We start from the raw sequence: 14120 nt of genomic DNA, 5'->3' as shown, positions 1-14120 counted from the left end.
ACAACACCCCCAGGGGCCAGACCCCCGCCCCACCCCCCACCCGAGAGGTTCCACCCTGGACCCTCCTCTCCTACCCCCGCCCTGCCCCCCCACCCCGTGGGCTTCTTCGGCCCTCAGCTTTGGTCACCTCCCTTCTCCATCCCCTTCCCTTTCTCATCCAAAAAGATTAAGTGGGAGCGAGATCGGGAGGAAGTCATTGGTTCCAAGGAGCCCGAACAACCATTTGGATCCAAGGAAGCTTCGCAGGAATACTGTGAAAATGGCCGCGTTTGTTGAGCTTATTCCTGAGTTCCTGGCCCTGCTCTTTTTGTTTAATCCTCACAAATGGCTATGATCCCCATTTTACAGTGGAGAAAACTGAGGTTCAGAGGGGCCAGATGAGTTTCCAAGGTTGCCCAGTAAGGGGCAGAGTCTGAACTGGAGTTGGGGCCTGGCCAGGCTCCCTTTGGCTCCATGATGGGAAGCTGGGGTAATGAGCAGGGCAGGTGGAGTAGGGCCTAAAAGGATCGTGACCTTGAGAGCCTTCTGAAACCTGGAGTCTCCAGTTTGGCTCTCTTAGCCCAGCTTTCCTTTCTTAGCCTCAGTAACTCAATTTATTTGACAGACATGAATAGGACACTTGAATGTGTGTTTTCCCCGCACATCAAATCTGGAATATAATTACTGTGAAACTATTGTGAAATTTCTGTCGCCTTATAAAACAGCTGCTGTTGAAGGTTTTCTTTTGCACTTAGTATATGCGAAAGAATACCTGAGCTTATATGCGTTCACGTATTTGAAGATTTCCTTGCCTCTTCTGTGTAATATATTTCCTCATTTTCATTTTATTCTGTTATCAGAAAACATTGAAAAAAATAATTACTGGAATCACTCCTGCACTGTTACCCTAACTAATCTTCTCCACTCTTTTATTGGGAAGTCGCTGAGCCCACCACCAGGGGATTTTCACCTTTTAACTGGTGATTATGTGAAGGGTTGCTCAGTTACATTTTGCAACTCCAAACAGTGCAATACTTGGAATGAGTATCTGCACAGACTCTTGAACATCGTTTAGTCCACTTGAACTATTTGCCCATTACCATTCAAGATCCTGTGAAAATGGTGCTTTGAACTTGTTTAACCTAGTGCCAAACGAGTTTCAAAATAATATTATTTCTTTTCCTAATTTAAAAGTACTTTTTGTGATTAATAACATATCTTAACGTGATTGTGAAAATGCCTTTACAAATCCTCTTGCTCTCCCTAGATCCACATGCCCTGGAAGCTCAACTCCCCTCTAGAGAATCACTGGTATCCTAGAGACTATGCTTAGAACCGGGTAAAGCCATTGTGGATCATTTCAGCAGTGTCTTCAATACCATCTGTCCACAACAGAAATTTCTGGTTTACTTATTTTTCAATTTTGCCTAAAGTGTTAACATTCTTTTTGCTATATGAAGGCCCAAACTCAATATAGTACTTATCCATGACCGATTTAATGGATGATATTCTATTTGTGTTCATTTGAGCACTTGTTGGTAGATCATCATTTTTAAAAATCTTACAGAATTACTGGCACATTCAGATAGAATTTGTTAAACCAATTGATAATTTCCCATCATGCTCATTTCCTGTTATACTTTAATTTAGTTAGTCATACTTTTTATAATAATTTTCTATTGTCACCGCCTGCCAAAACTTGACATGTTCTCATTTGTTTGTTTTTATCTATTTATTTTTTAATTTTTTTACTTTTTCAATTTTTTGGCCACGCCACATGGCACGTGGGATCTCAGTTTCCCAACCAGGGATCGAACCCACACCCCCTGCATTGGAAGCATGGAGCCTTAACCACTGGACCACCAGGGAAGTCCCTTGTTTGTTTTCAATAAAATCTAATTTGGGGCTTTTTATAGGTAGCAGAAATTTTTCATTTTAAATTTTAACATTCGTGTTTTCCACTCAGATGCAGCAAATAAATGGTTGTTGCCTATATATAATGTTAGGAGCAAAAGAAGGTGTGTAGATTAAGACAGCTCCTGCTCTGAAGGTATAGGGAGTATAAGAAAATGACACATTAATTGAAATAGAAAGCCAGGTAACACTGTTTATGAAACTTTAAACAAGAAAAATACAACATCTGATTTGGGGAGTTTTGAGCAGGAAGAGGTGAAGATTAGGAAAGGTTTTCTAGAGGAGTTGGCATTTGACCTGGGCTCAAAGCATAAAGAGTATTTTTCCAGGGGTTTGTGAAAGTCTATTTGTGGGGCAGGTAATAGTCCAAATTGGCCAGAATATAGTGCATATTTAGGGAAGTTGTGGGATATAATGGAATTCTGTTGGATAAGTCCTTGCCAGAGTGAAGAGTTTATATTTAACTTTCTGGAAAAAGAAGTTAGACTTTGAAGGATTTTTATCAGTGAACTACCACAAGGGTGCCTGAGTCTATCTAAGGCCATCCTCTCCACTTGTGCTTTGGATCCTGTCCCCTCCTCAGTTCTTTGCTTTTGTAATTATTATCTTTCTCTCTTGAATTGTATCTTTCTCCCTTATTGGATAATTTTCATTGGCATAAATACATACATGCCTTATGAACACTCTCAGGACATCGAGGATCAGTTGATGTGTGAAAAGCAAGTATAGTACAATGTTAATTACAGAATTTAGTGGTGAATATATGGATTTTTACTATGAAATTATTTCAACTTTCTTGTATGTTTGAAAATTTTATGATGAAATGCTTGGGGGGAAATCCCTTGAACCTCACTGTCTCCTTAGGCTATTGCCCCATTTTTTTTTTTTTATCAGTACAGCAAAACTCTCTGAAACCATTGTCTGTAGTTCCATTCTCTTCTCAGCCGCCTTGATTCAGTTCTCAGCCTCAAAGTCTACTGAAATGACACTTATCTAGGTCACTGTTGAGCTATATCTTATAAAAGTCAGCGGTTAGTTCCCTGTCCTCATCCTGTTTGACATTTCAGCAGTATTTCATTCATTTAAAAGTAATTGAGTGCCTACTGTGTGTCATGCACTGTTCTAGCTTGTTGGGGATTCATCAGTGAACATGATATAAAAATTCCTGCCTGTATAGAACTGACATTCAAGTGCAGAGAGACAGACAACAAACTAAATATGAAAAGTATATAGAATATTAAAGTGTTAAGGGTTTTTTTGGGGGGGTTTTATTTATTTTTTATAAATTTATTTATTTTTGGCTGCGTTGGGTCTTCGTTGCTGTGTGCGGGCTTTTCTCTAGTTGCGGCGAGCAGGGGCTGCTCTTCGTTGCGATGCGCAGGCTTCTCACTGCGGTGGCTTCTCTTGTTGCGGAGCACGGGCTCTAGGCACACGGGATTCAGTAGTTGCAGCCCGTGGGCTCAGTAGTTGTGGCTCCCGGGCTCTAGAGCACAGGCTCAGTAGCTGTGGCGCACGGGCTTAGTTGCTCCGCGGCATGTGGGATCTTCCCGGCCCAGGGCTCAAACCCGTGTCCCCTGCGTTGGCAGGCGGATTCTTAAACACTGCGCCACCACGGAAGCCCCTAAAGTGTTACGTTTTAAAGAGAAACAAGGGAGGGGAATAGTAAATGCTGGGGGTGTTTTAAAAGAAGTTGGTCATGGGAAGGCCTTGCTGTCAAGGAGGCAAGGTAGACCACATTTCATCTCTCCCTCCTTTCCCCAGGTGGTCTTATCCAGTCCCATCCTTAAGCTACTGACTTTCCAAATTATATTTCCAGCCTATAATATTTAGCATTTAGTTTCCTATTTCTAGTAGCCACCTAAAACAATATAATCAGGAAGAGTAGTTAATTTCCTCTCCCCCACCACTACCAAACAACAAACCTGTTCCTTCTTAGGTCTTTACCAGCTCAGTAAAGGGCACAATTTACTCATTTATTCAGACAGAAAGCCAGAGTAATTCTTGATTCCTCCTTTTACCTTCTACACCCCACTTTCCTCATCCAGTCGCCTATAAATCTTAATGACTCTACCTCTGAAATGCATCCAGAATCCAATTGTTTCTTGCCACTCTTCACTATTACAGTTGAAGCTGCTAGAGCTCTCATTTGGACTATCGCTATAATCTCCTAACAGGTCCTTCTGCTTCCTTTTTTGTCTCTGTGCAGTGCATTCTCATTGCACTTGGAGTAACATCCATATTTCTTACCATGATCCACAAAGCCCTTTATAATCTGACCCCTGTATGTTTCTCTTCTCAAATATTCTCTTCCTCCACATTTACTGTTCTCTGGTCAGAATTGCTTTTTTAGCTTTCCTTACACAGGCCAAGCTCATTGCTATTTCTGGGTTTTAGCATTTTCTGTTCCTTGGACTTAGAATGCCTTTCTCACAGGGTTTCATATGGCTGCTACCTTAATAAAGTCTCCATCATCCTTGATAAATTCTCCCTGTCACAGCCAATACATTACCCATCATTCCAGTCCTGCCTCCTTAATAACCTTGTCCTCTTCCCTCTGTTGCCGCTGCTATCACTTTATTTCACACTCATCATTTCTTCCTTGGATTAATGCAGTCACCTTTTAGCTAAATTCCCAACCTCTGGTCTTACCCTACTTTAATCCATGTGGCACACTGCTGCCACAGTAATCTTCATTTGTTCCTTCAAGAAAGAAGATTCATTTTAGTTTTTTGAGGAAAAGGCATTTGACAAAATTCACTATCCATTTCCATCAATAGTTTTTTTCCAGATGGTGTGATTTTTCAGGTGATTTTTAAAATACTTTTCTGTTTTCCAAAACCCTACATTGAATGGTTTACTGTTCTAATCAGGATAAAAATGTTATTTTAAAAAAACATTTTAGATAATCCAGAATGGCAGCTGAATTCTTAAAAATAATATTTTATTATTACAAAAGCACTATATATGAATTGTAAAAAATTAGAAAATAAACGAGTAAAAAAGTAAAAACATATTCCCACAATCCAGACAGTACTATTGTAATACCTTAGGACATGTCCATGTAGATCTTTTTCCTTGCAAACTTTTTTTTTAATGAAAATGAGGTTATACAATACATACTGTTGTATAACTCACTCTTTTCAGACAATTATCCTCACCTTTCTTAGTGCATTTCATCTGATGCACAGCTCAAATTCACATTTCCTCAGTTTACTCCATAGTGTTCTTTGACCAAACCATTTTCCATCCCAGAATCACATATTGCATCTGATTGTTATATCCCTTAGATCTCTATTAATTTAGCATAGTTCTTTTTTTAATTTATAACAGACTCATTGAAAAGGTTGAAAACGTTTTTCCATAGAATGTTTAGATGTGTCTGATTGCTTCCTTATGATGTAGTTTAGTTTGTTCCTCTATCCCCTCTATTTTTTTGAACTGGAAGATCTAAAAAGTTGATGGTTTGAAATTAAAGATTTTTGGCTAGACTTCATTTTAGGTGGTAGTGTGTACTTCACATTACCTTATATCACATAATATCTGGTGATGCTAAGATTGACTCCTGGATTAGGGTGGTGACAGTGATCTCTCCATTATACAGTTAGCTGTAACCTTTCTCTCTAGCCTAGTGTTGTAGTGTTTCTTTGGCATTATACAAATATTCTCTATCAACCATTTACTCAAATGGTTTTAATGCCAATTAATAATCTTGCCTGAGCCAGTATTTCATTCAGGTTTGCAAAACCAGGTTTTTCTAATCGTGTCATGCTTTCTACATTCATTGGATGATATTCCCATATTTAAAAAAAAAGTTTTATTTCATTAATTGGGGTTATTTGATTAACGTAAAATGCAGTTTGCACTGTAAAATCAGAATAAATGCGTGCACCTTTTAGTTGGTATTTTCAAAGAAAAGAGTTTTGGGGGTTTTTTTGCGGTACGCGGGCCTCTCACTGTTGTGGCCTCTCCTGTTGCGGGGCGCAGGCTCCGGACGCGCAGGCTCAGCGGCCATGGCTCACGGGCCCAGCCGCTCCGCGGCATGTGGGATCTTCCCGGACCGGGGCACGAACCCGTGTCCCCTGCATCGGCAGGCGGACTCTCAACCACTGCGCCACCAGGGAAGCCCAGAAAAGAGTTTTAATAGGGCAAATAGTGAAAGTGAGTTTTTCTTTTTTTGTTGTTGGTATCATTATGGACACATGGATTTTGTTTTCACCTTTTATTTTATTTTTTTTGAATTTTATATTATTTACTTTTTTATACAGCAGGTTCTTATTAGTCATCAATTTTATACACATCAGTGTATACATGTCAATCCCAATCGCCCAGTTCATCACACCACCACCACACCCCTCCGCCGCCGCTTTACCCCCTTGGTGTCCATACGTTTGTTCTCTACATCTGTGTCTCAATTTCTGCCCTGCAGACCGGTTCATGTGTACCATTCTTCTAGGTTCCACATATATGCGTTAATATACGATATTTGTTTTTCTCTTTCTGACTTATTTCACTTTATATGACAGTCTCTAGATCCATCCACGTCTCAACAAGTGACCCCATTTCGTTCCTTTTTATGGGTGAGTAATATTCCATTGTATATATGTACCACATCTTCTTTATCCATTCTTCTGTTGATGGGCATTTAGGTTGCTTCCATGACCTGGCTATTGTAAACAGTGCTGCAATGGACATTGGGGTGCATGTGTCTTTTTGAATTATGGTTTTCTCTGGGTATATGCCCAGTAGTGGGATTGCTGGATCATATGGTAATTGTATTTTTAGTTTTCTAAGGAACCTCCATATTGTTCTCCATAGTGGCTGTATCAATTTACATTCCCACCAACAGTGCAAGAGGGTTCCCTTTTCTCCACACCCTCTCCAGCATATGTTGTTTGTACATTTTTTGATGAAGCCCATTCTAACTGGTGTGAGGTGATACCTCATTGTAGTTTTGATTTGCATTTCTCTAATAATTAGTGATGTTGAGCAGCTTTTCATGTGCTTCTTGGCCATCTGTATGTCTTCGTTGGAGAAATGTCTATTTAGGTCTTCTGCCCATTTTTGGGTTGGGTTGTTTGGTTTTTTAATATGGAGCTGCATGAGCTGTTTATATATTTTGGAGATTAATCCTTTGTCCTTTGTCCGTTGATTCGTTTGCAAACATTTTCTCCCATTCTGAGGGTTTTTTGTCTTGTTTATGATTTCCTTTGCTGTGCAAAAGCTTTGAAGTTTCATTAGGTCCCATTTGTTTATTTTTGTTTTTATTTCCACTACTCTAGGAGGTGGATCAAAAAAGATCTTGCTGTGATTTATGTCAAAGAGTGTTCTTCCTATGTTTTCCTCTAAGAGTTCTATAGTGTCCGGTCTTATATTTAGGTCTCTAATTCTTTTTGAGTTTATTTTTGTGTACGGTGTTAGGGAGTGTTCTAATTTCATTCTTTTACATGTAGCTGTCCAGTTTTCCCAGCACCTCTTATTGAAGGGACTGTCTTTTCTCCATTGTATATCCTTGCCTCCTTTGTCATAGATTAGTTGACCATAGGTGTATGGGTTTATCTCTGGGCTTTCTATCTTGTTCCATTGATCTGTGTTTCTGTTTTTGTGCCAGTACCATATTGTCTTGATTACTGTAGCTTTGTATAGTATAGTTTGAAGTCAGGGAGTCTGATTCCTCCAGCTCCATTTTTTTCCCTCAAGATTGCTTTGGCTATTCGGGGTCTTTTGTGTCTCCATACAAATTTTAAGAATTTTTTTGTTCTAGTTCCATAAAAAATGCCATTGGTAATTTGATAGGGATTGCATTGAATCTGTAGATTGCTTTGGGTAGTATAGTCATTTTCACAATATTGATTCTTCTGATCCAAGCACATGGTATATATCTCTCCATCTGTTGGTATCATCTTTAATTTCTTTCATCGGTGTCTTATAGTTTTCTGCATACAGGTCTTTTGTCTCCCTAGGTAGGTTTATTCCTAGGTATTTTATTCTTTTTGTTACAGTGGTAAATGGGAGTGTTTCCTTAATTTCTCTTTCAGATTTTTAATCATTTGTGTATAGGAATGCAAGAGATTTCTGTGCATTAATTTTGTATCCTGCAGCTTTACCAAATTCATTGATTAGCTCTAATCAATGGCATCTTTAGGATTCTCTATGTATAGTATCATGTCATCTGCAAACAGTGACAGTTTTACTTCTTCTTTTCCAATTTGTATTCCTTTTATTTCTTTTTCTTCTCTGATTGCCGTGGCTAGGATTTCCAAAACTATATTGAATAATAGTGGTGAGAGTAGACATCCTTGTCTTGTTCCTGATCTTAGAGGAAATGCTTTCAGTTTTTCACCATTGAGAATGATGTTTGCTGTGGGTTTGTAGTATATGACCTTTATTATGTTGAGGTAGGTTCCCTCTTTGCCCACTTTCTGGAGAGTTTTTATCATAAATGGGTGTTGAATTTTGTCAAAAGCTTTTTCTGCATCTATTGAGATGATCATATGGTTTTTATTCTTCAGTTTGTGAATATGGTGTATCACATTGATTGATTTGCATATATCGAAGAATCCTTGCATCCCTGGGATAAATCCCACTTGATCATGGTGTATGATCCTTTTAACGTGCTATTGGATTCTGTTTGCTAGTATTTTGTTGAGGATTTTTGCATCTATATTCATCAGTGATATTGGTCTGTAATTTTCTTTTTTTGTCATATCTTTGTCTGGTTTTGGTATCAGGGTGATGGTGGCCTCATAGAATGAGTTTGGGAGTGTTCCTCTGCAATTTTTTGGAAGAGTTTGAGAAGGATGGATGTTAGCTCTTCTTTAAATGTTTGATAGAATTCACCTGTGAAGCCATCTGGTCCTGGACTTTTGTTTGTTGGAAGATTTTTAATCACAGTTTCAATTTCATTACTTGTGATTGGTCTGTTCATATTTTCTATTTCTTCCCGGTTCAGTCTTGGAAGGTTATACCTTTCTAAGAATTTGTCCATTTCTTCTAGGTTGTCCATTTTATTGGCATAGAGTTGCTTGTAGTAGTCTCTTAGGATGCTTTGTATTTCTGCGGTGTCTGTTGTAACTTCTCCTTTTTCATTTCTAATTTTATTGATTTGAGTCCTCTCCCTCTTTTTCTTGATGAGTCTGGCTAATGGTTTATCAATTTTGTTTATCTTCTCAAAGAACCAGCTTTTAGTTTTATTCATCTTTGCTATTGTTTTCTTTGTTTCTATTTCATTTATTTCTGCTCTGATCTTTATGATTTCTTTCCTTCTGCTAACTTTGGGTTTTGTTTGTTCTTCTTTCTCTGGTTCCTTTAGGTGTAAGGGTAGATTGTTTATTTGAGATTTTTCTTGTTTCTTGAGGTAGTCTTGTATAGCTATAAACTTCCCTCTTAGAACTGCTTTTGCTGCATCCCATAGGTTTTGGATCATCATGTTTTCATTGTCATTTGTCTCTAGGTATGTTTTGATTTCCTCTTTGATTTCTAAAGTGATCTCTTGGTTATTTAGTAACGTATTGTTTAGCCTCCATGTGTTTGTGTTTTTTACGTTTTTTTCCCTGTAATTCATTTCTAATCTCATAGTGTTGTGGTCAGAAAAGATGCTTGATATGATTTCAATTTTCTTAAATTTACTGAGGCTTGAATTGTGACCCAAGATATGATATGTCCTGGAGAATGTTCTGTGCGCACTTGAGAAGAAAGTGTAATCCGCTGTTTTTGGATGGAATGTCATAAATATCAGTTAAATCTGTCTGGTCTATTGTGTCATTTAAAGCTTCTGTTTCCTTATTTATTTTCGTTTTGGATGATCTGTCCATTGGTATAAGTGAGGTTTTAAAGTCCCCTACTATTATTGTGTTGCTGTCGATTTCCTCTTTTATAGCTGTTAGCAGTTGCCTTATGTATTGAGGTGCTCCTATGTTGGGTGCATATATATTTATAATTGTTATATCTTCTTCTTGGATTGATCCCTTGATCATTATGTAGTGTCCTTCCTTGTCTCTTGTAACATTCTTTAAAGTCTATTTTATCTGATATGAGTATTGCTACTCCAGCTTTCTTTTGATTTCCATTTGCATGGAATATCTTTTTCCATCCCCTCACTTTCAGTCTGTATGTGTCCCTAGGTCTGAAGTGGGTCTCTTGTAGACAGCATATATATGCTGTCTTATTTTTTTATCCATTCAGCAAGCCTGTGTCTTTTGGTTGGAGCATTTAATCCATTCATGTTTAAGGTAATTATCGATACGTATGTTCCTAAGACCATTTTCTTAATTGTTTTGGGTTTGTTTCTGTAGGTCCTTTTCTTCTCTTGTGTTTCCCACTTAGAGAAGTTCCTTTAGCATTTGTTGTAGAGCTGCTTTCGTGGTGCTGAATTCTCTTAGCTTTTGCTTGTCTGTAAAACTTTTGATTTCTCCATTGAATCTGAATGAGATCCTTGCCGGGTAGAGTAATCTTGGTTGTAGGTTCTTGCCTGTCATCACTTTAAGTATATCATGCTTCTTCCTTCTGGCTTGTAGAGTTTCTGCTGAGAAATCAGCTGTTAACCTTATGGGAGTTCCCTTGTATGTTATTTGTCGTATTTTCCTTGCTGCTTTCAATAATTTTTCTTTGTCTTTAATTTTTGCCATAATTTTTGCCAATTTGATTACTATGTGTCTTGGCATGTTTCTCCTTGGGTTTATCCTGTATGGGACTCTCTGTGCTTCCTGGACTTGGGTGGCTATTTCCTTTCCCACGTTAGGGAAGTTTTCAACTATAATCTCTTCAAATATTTTCTCAGGTCCTTTCTCTCTCTCTTCTCCTTCTGCGACCCTATAATGTGAATGTTGTTGCGTTTAATGTTGTCCCAGAGGTCTCTTAGGCTGTCTTCATTTCTTGTCATTCTTTTTTCTTCATTCTGTTCCGCAGCAGTGAATTCCACCATTCTGTCTTCCAGGTCACCTATCTGTTCTTCTGCCTCAGTTATTCTGCTATTGATTCCTTCTAGTGTATTTTTCATTTCAGTTATTGTATTGTTCATCTCTGTTTGTTTGTTCTTTAATTCTTCTAGGTCTTTGTTAAACATTTCTTCCATCTTCTTGATCTTTGCCTCCATTCTTTTTCTGAGGTCCTGGATCATCTTCACTATCATTATTCTGAATTCTTTTTCTGGAAGGTTGCCTATCTCCACTTCATTTAGTTGTTTTTCTGGGGTTTTATCTTGTTCCTTCATCTGGTACATAGCCCTCTGCCTTTTCATCTTGTCTATCTTTCTGTGAATGTGGTTTTTGTTCCACAGGCTGCAGGATTGTAGTTGTTCTTGCTTCTGCTGTCTTCACCTTTCTTTTAAATCCTGTTATTTTTCTCTCTGGTCATCTATGCAACATTCCATTTCTGAGTCTAGAGCAGGGGTCAGCAAACTATTTCTGAACTTGGCACAGCTTAATCAGGCATTGAAGAACTTCCCAAGTGATCCTCCCTTTCTTGCTGCCTGCTCAGCTGAAGACACTCATTTTGCTTCACAGATGTATTCGCTTCTGTCCTACTCTTGAGCAAGGAGAAGCAGAGAAAACTGAGCAGCTCACAAGGTGGATACTGTTAAAAAAGAAAAAAAAAGGACACCTAGATTTTCATTGGTGCAGTGTGTTTTGTTTTGTTTTTTTATAAATTTATTTATTTTTAGCTGTGTTGGGTCGTCATTGCTGTGCGCAGGCTTTCTCTAGTTGTGGTGAGTGCGGGCTACTCTTTGTTGCAGTGTGCAGGCTTCTCATTGTCGTGGCTTCTCTTGTTGCGGAGCACGGGCTCTAGGCACACAGGCTTCAGTAGTTGTGGCATGTGGGCTCAGTAGTTGTGGCTTGCGGGCTCTAGACCTCAGGCTCAGTAGTTGTGGCGCACGGGCTTAGTTGCTCTGCGGCATGTGGGATCTTCCCGAGCCAGGGCTCGAACCCGTGTCCTTTGCATTGGCAGGCAGGTTCTTAACCACTGTGCCACCAGGGAAGCCCGGTACACTGTGTTTTTAATCCACCAAAATCATTCTTTTTGATGCTCAGATTTTCATAACTTTAATCAGTGGGAGCTCCTTCAAGCTGCCTCCTGTGTCCTTTGGTCATGACCTCATTAATATTTGAAAGCTTCCTTGCTTTCTAATGTAAGATGTCCCAGTTTTCAGGCTTATCTTCAGTTTTCTCTGCCTCAGACTTGGAATTAGCCACTTCTCCAATGATTTCTGGTTTTTTTTAGAAGTTAAGGTATTAAAGACCGCCATCTGGGAACTAGAATATTCAGTGCCTTTGGGTAACAGTGGTTCTGGGTCATTTCAGAGGATGGGACTAGAAAATGCATAAAGTGCTTTTTCAGATTTGTTCTTTTTTTTTTTATAATAACAGCTTTATTGAAATGTCATTTGCATATCATAAAATTCATCCTTTTAAAGTGTACACTTCAGTGATGTTTAGTATATTCATAGAGTTGTATAACCATCATCACCATCTAATTCTAGAATATTTTCATTATCCCAAACAGAAACCTTGTACCCATTAGTAATCATTCCCCATTATCTCCTCTCTACCCAGTCCCTGGCAACCACTAATCTACTTTCTGTCACTATGGATTTGCCTGTTCTGGACATTTCATATAAATGGAATCATACAATATGTGGCGCTTTGTGTCTGGCTTTACATTTCCATTGTCAATGAATAAGGGTTCAGATTTCTCCACATCTTCACCAGCAGTTGTTTGTTATTGTTTGTGTGATTTCTTTTAGCCATCCTAGTTGATGTGAAGTGATATTTCATTATAGTTTTGATTTGCTTTTTCCTAATTACTAATATGATTTTGAACATCTTTTCATGTTACAGTAATTTTTAAAATTTGAGTTCATGCTGATATTTTTCCATTCACTTTAAAAAAAATTAATTAATTAATTAGGCTGCATTGGGTCTTCGTTGCTGTGCGCAGGCTTTCTCTAGTTGTGGCAAGCAGGGGCTACTCTTCATTGTGGTGCGCGGGCTTCTCATTGCAGTGGCTTCTCTTGTTGCGGAGCACGGGCGCTCTAGGTGCGTGGGCTCAGTAGTTGTGGCATGCGGGCTCAGTAGTTGTGGCTCGCGGGCTCTAGAGCGCAGGCTAAGTAGTTGTGGTGCACAGGCTTAGTTGCTCCACGGCATGTGGGATCTTCCCGGAGCAGGGCTCGAACCCGTGTCCCCTGCATTGGCAGGTGGATTCTTAACCACTGCACCACGAGGGAAGTCCCTCCATTCACTTTTAACTGTGTTTTCACTGTTTCTTGCTTTTCGTCATTGTGAATATTTTTTCTTACTCTGAAAATCTTATTTCCTAATATGACTAATATAATTACTTATTTGCTTTAACTTAAAATATAAAGAAAACTGTCTTAAACCACCATAACATTATAAATGATAAAGCAACTGAAGGAAATTTGAAATTCCTTTGTACTTCATTTTGGTTCTTAGAATGGATCCTACTAAGAACGTACAGTCAGAATTCTGTGATCTGAAGTCCCTTGAAATAAATCATTTCTCAGTATGCCTGTGTTACCAATTTAATATTCAGTTAAGTTTACTTGTTTGTGATTGTTTTCATTTATGGGATTTTTTCAATTTAGGTTTTTTTTTTAAAAATCAGGAATGCATATACATACTTTAAAGGTCAAAACTCTATGGAAAAGTATACACAGAAATCTTGCTTCTACCCCTGCTCCCTGTATCTGTCAGGGTCCCAACAGGAAACAAGTGGCACACTCAAATTAGGACAGTTTGAGGAAGATTTATTTACAAAGGGACTAATTACAAAGGTGTGGGAAGGCTGTAGAGGAATCCCAATGAATAGAGGGATCACACAGCTAGCAGCAGTGGAGCTGCTGCCACCCCAAGGCTCAGAGAGGAAGGAACCCACAAGGAGCTTCAAAAAGCCAGTGACCTGGTGTTGAAGGGCACAGCAAGTCAGAAGCCACCTTACAGAGGAAAATAGGGAAGTAAATACCCTGACCTCACTCTTTTCCCTTCTTCCCTCCTGCCAGGGCTCTCCATTGGCCAAATCCAACTAGAAGCTCAAAGGCATGAGAGCTTGTGGATAAAGGCAGAAGCAGGGTGAGGCAAACAGAAGGGGTCCAACTCAGTTTCTGTGTCCCGCTCTTCTTCACCTTCTATACATAACCATTAATTTCTTGATTATCCTTCAGTGTTTCTTTATGCAAATGCTAGGAAATATGTGTGTATTGTTATTCCCAACCCCAC

General features: G+C 38.9%; 1 protein-coding gene across 2 annotated transcripts in view; it reads left to right on the top strand.

Annotated features, from left to right (window-relative positions):
- The window catches only part of SMC1B (structural maintenance of chromosomes 1B), an 86252-nt gene that overhangs the window by 464 nt on the left and 71668 nt on the right, over positions 1-14120 (top strand). The gene's annotated exons all lie outside the window — the stretch shown is intronic.

The sequence above is a fragment of the Pseudorca crassidens genome, chromosome 11 (assembly GCF_039906515.1).
Source record: "Pseudorca crassidens isolate mPseCra1 chromosome 11, mPseCra1.hap1, whole genome shotgun sequence".
NCBI classification, from domain to species: Eukaryota; Metazoa; Chordata; class Mammalia; order Artiodactyla; family Delphinidae; genus Pseudorca; species Pseudorca crassidens.
This window is presented reverse-complemented; position numbering and strand designations above follow the sequence as displayed.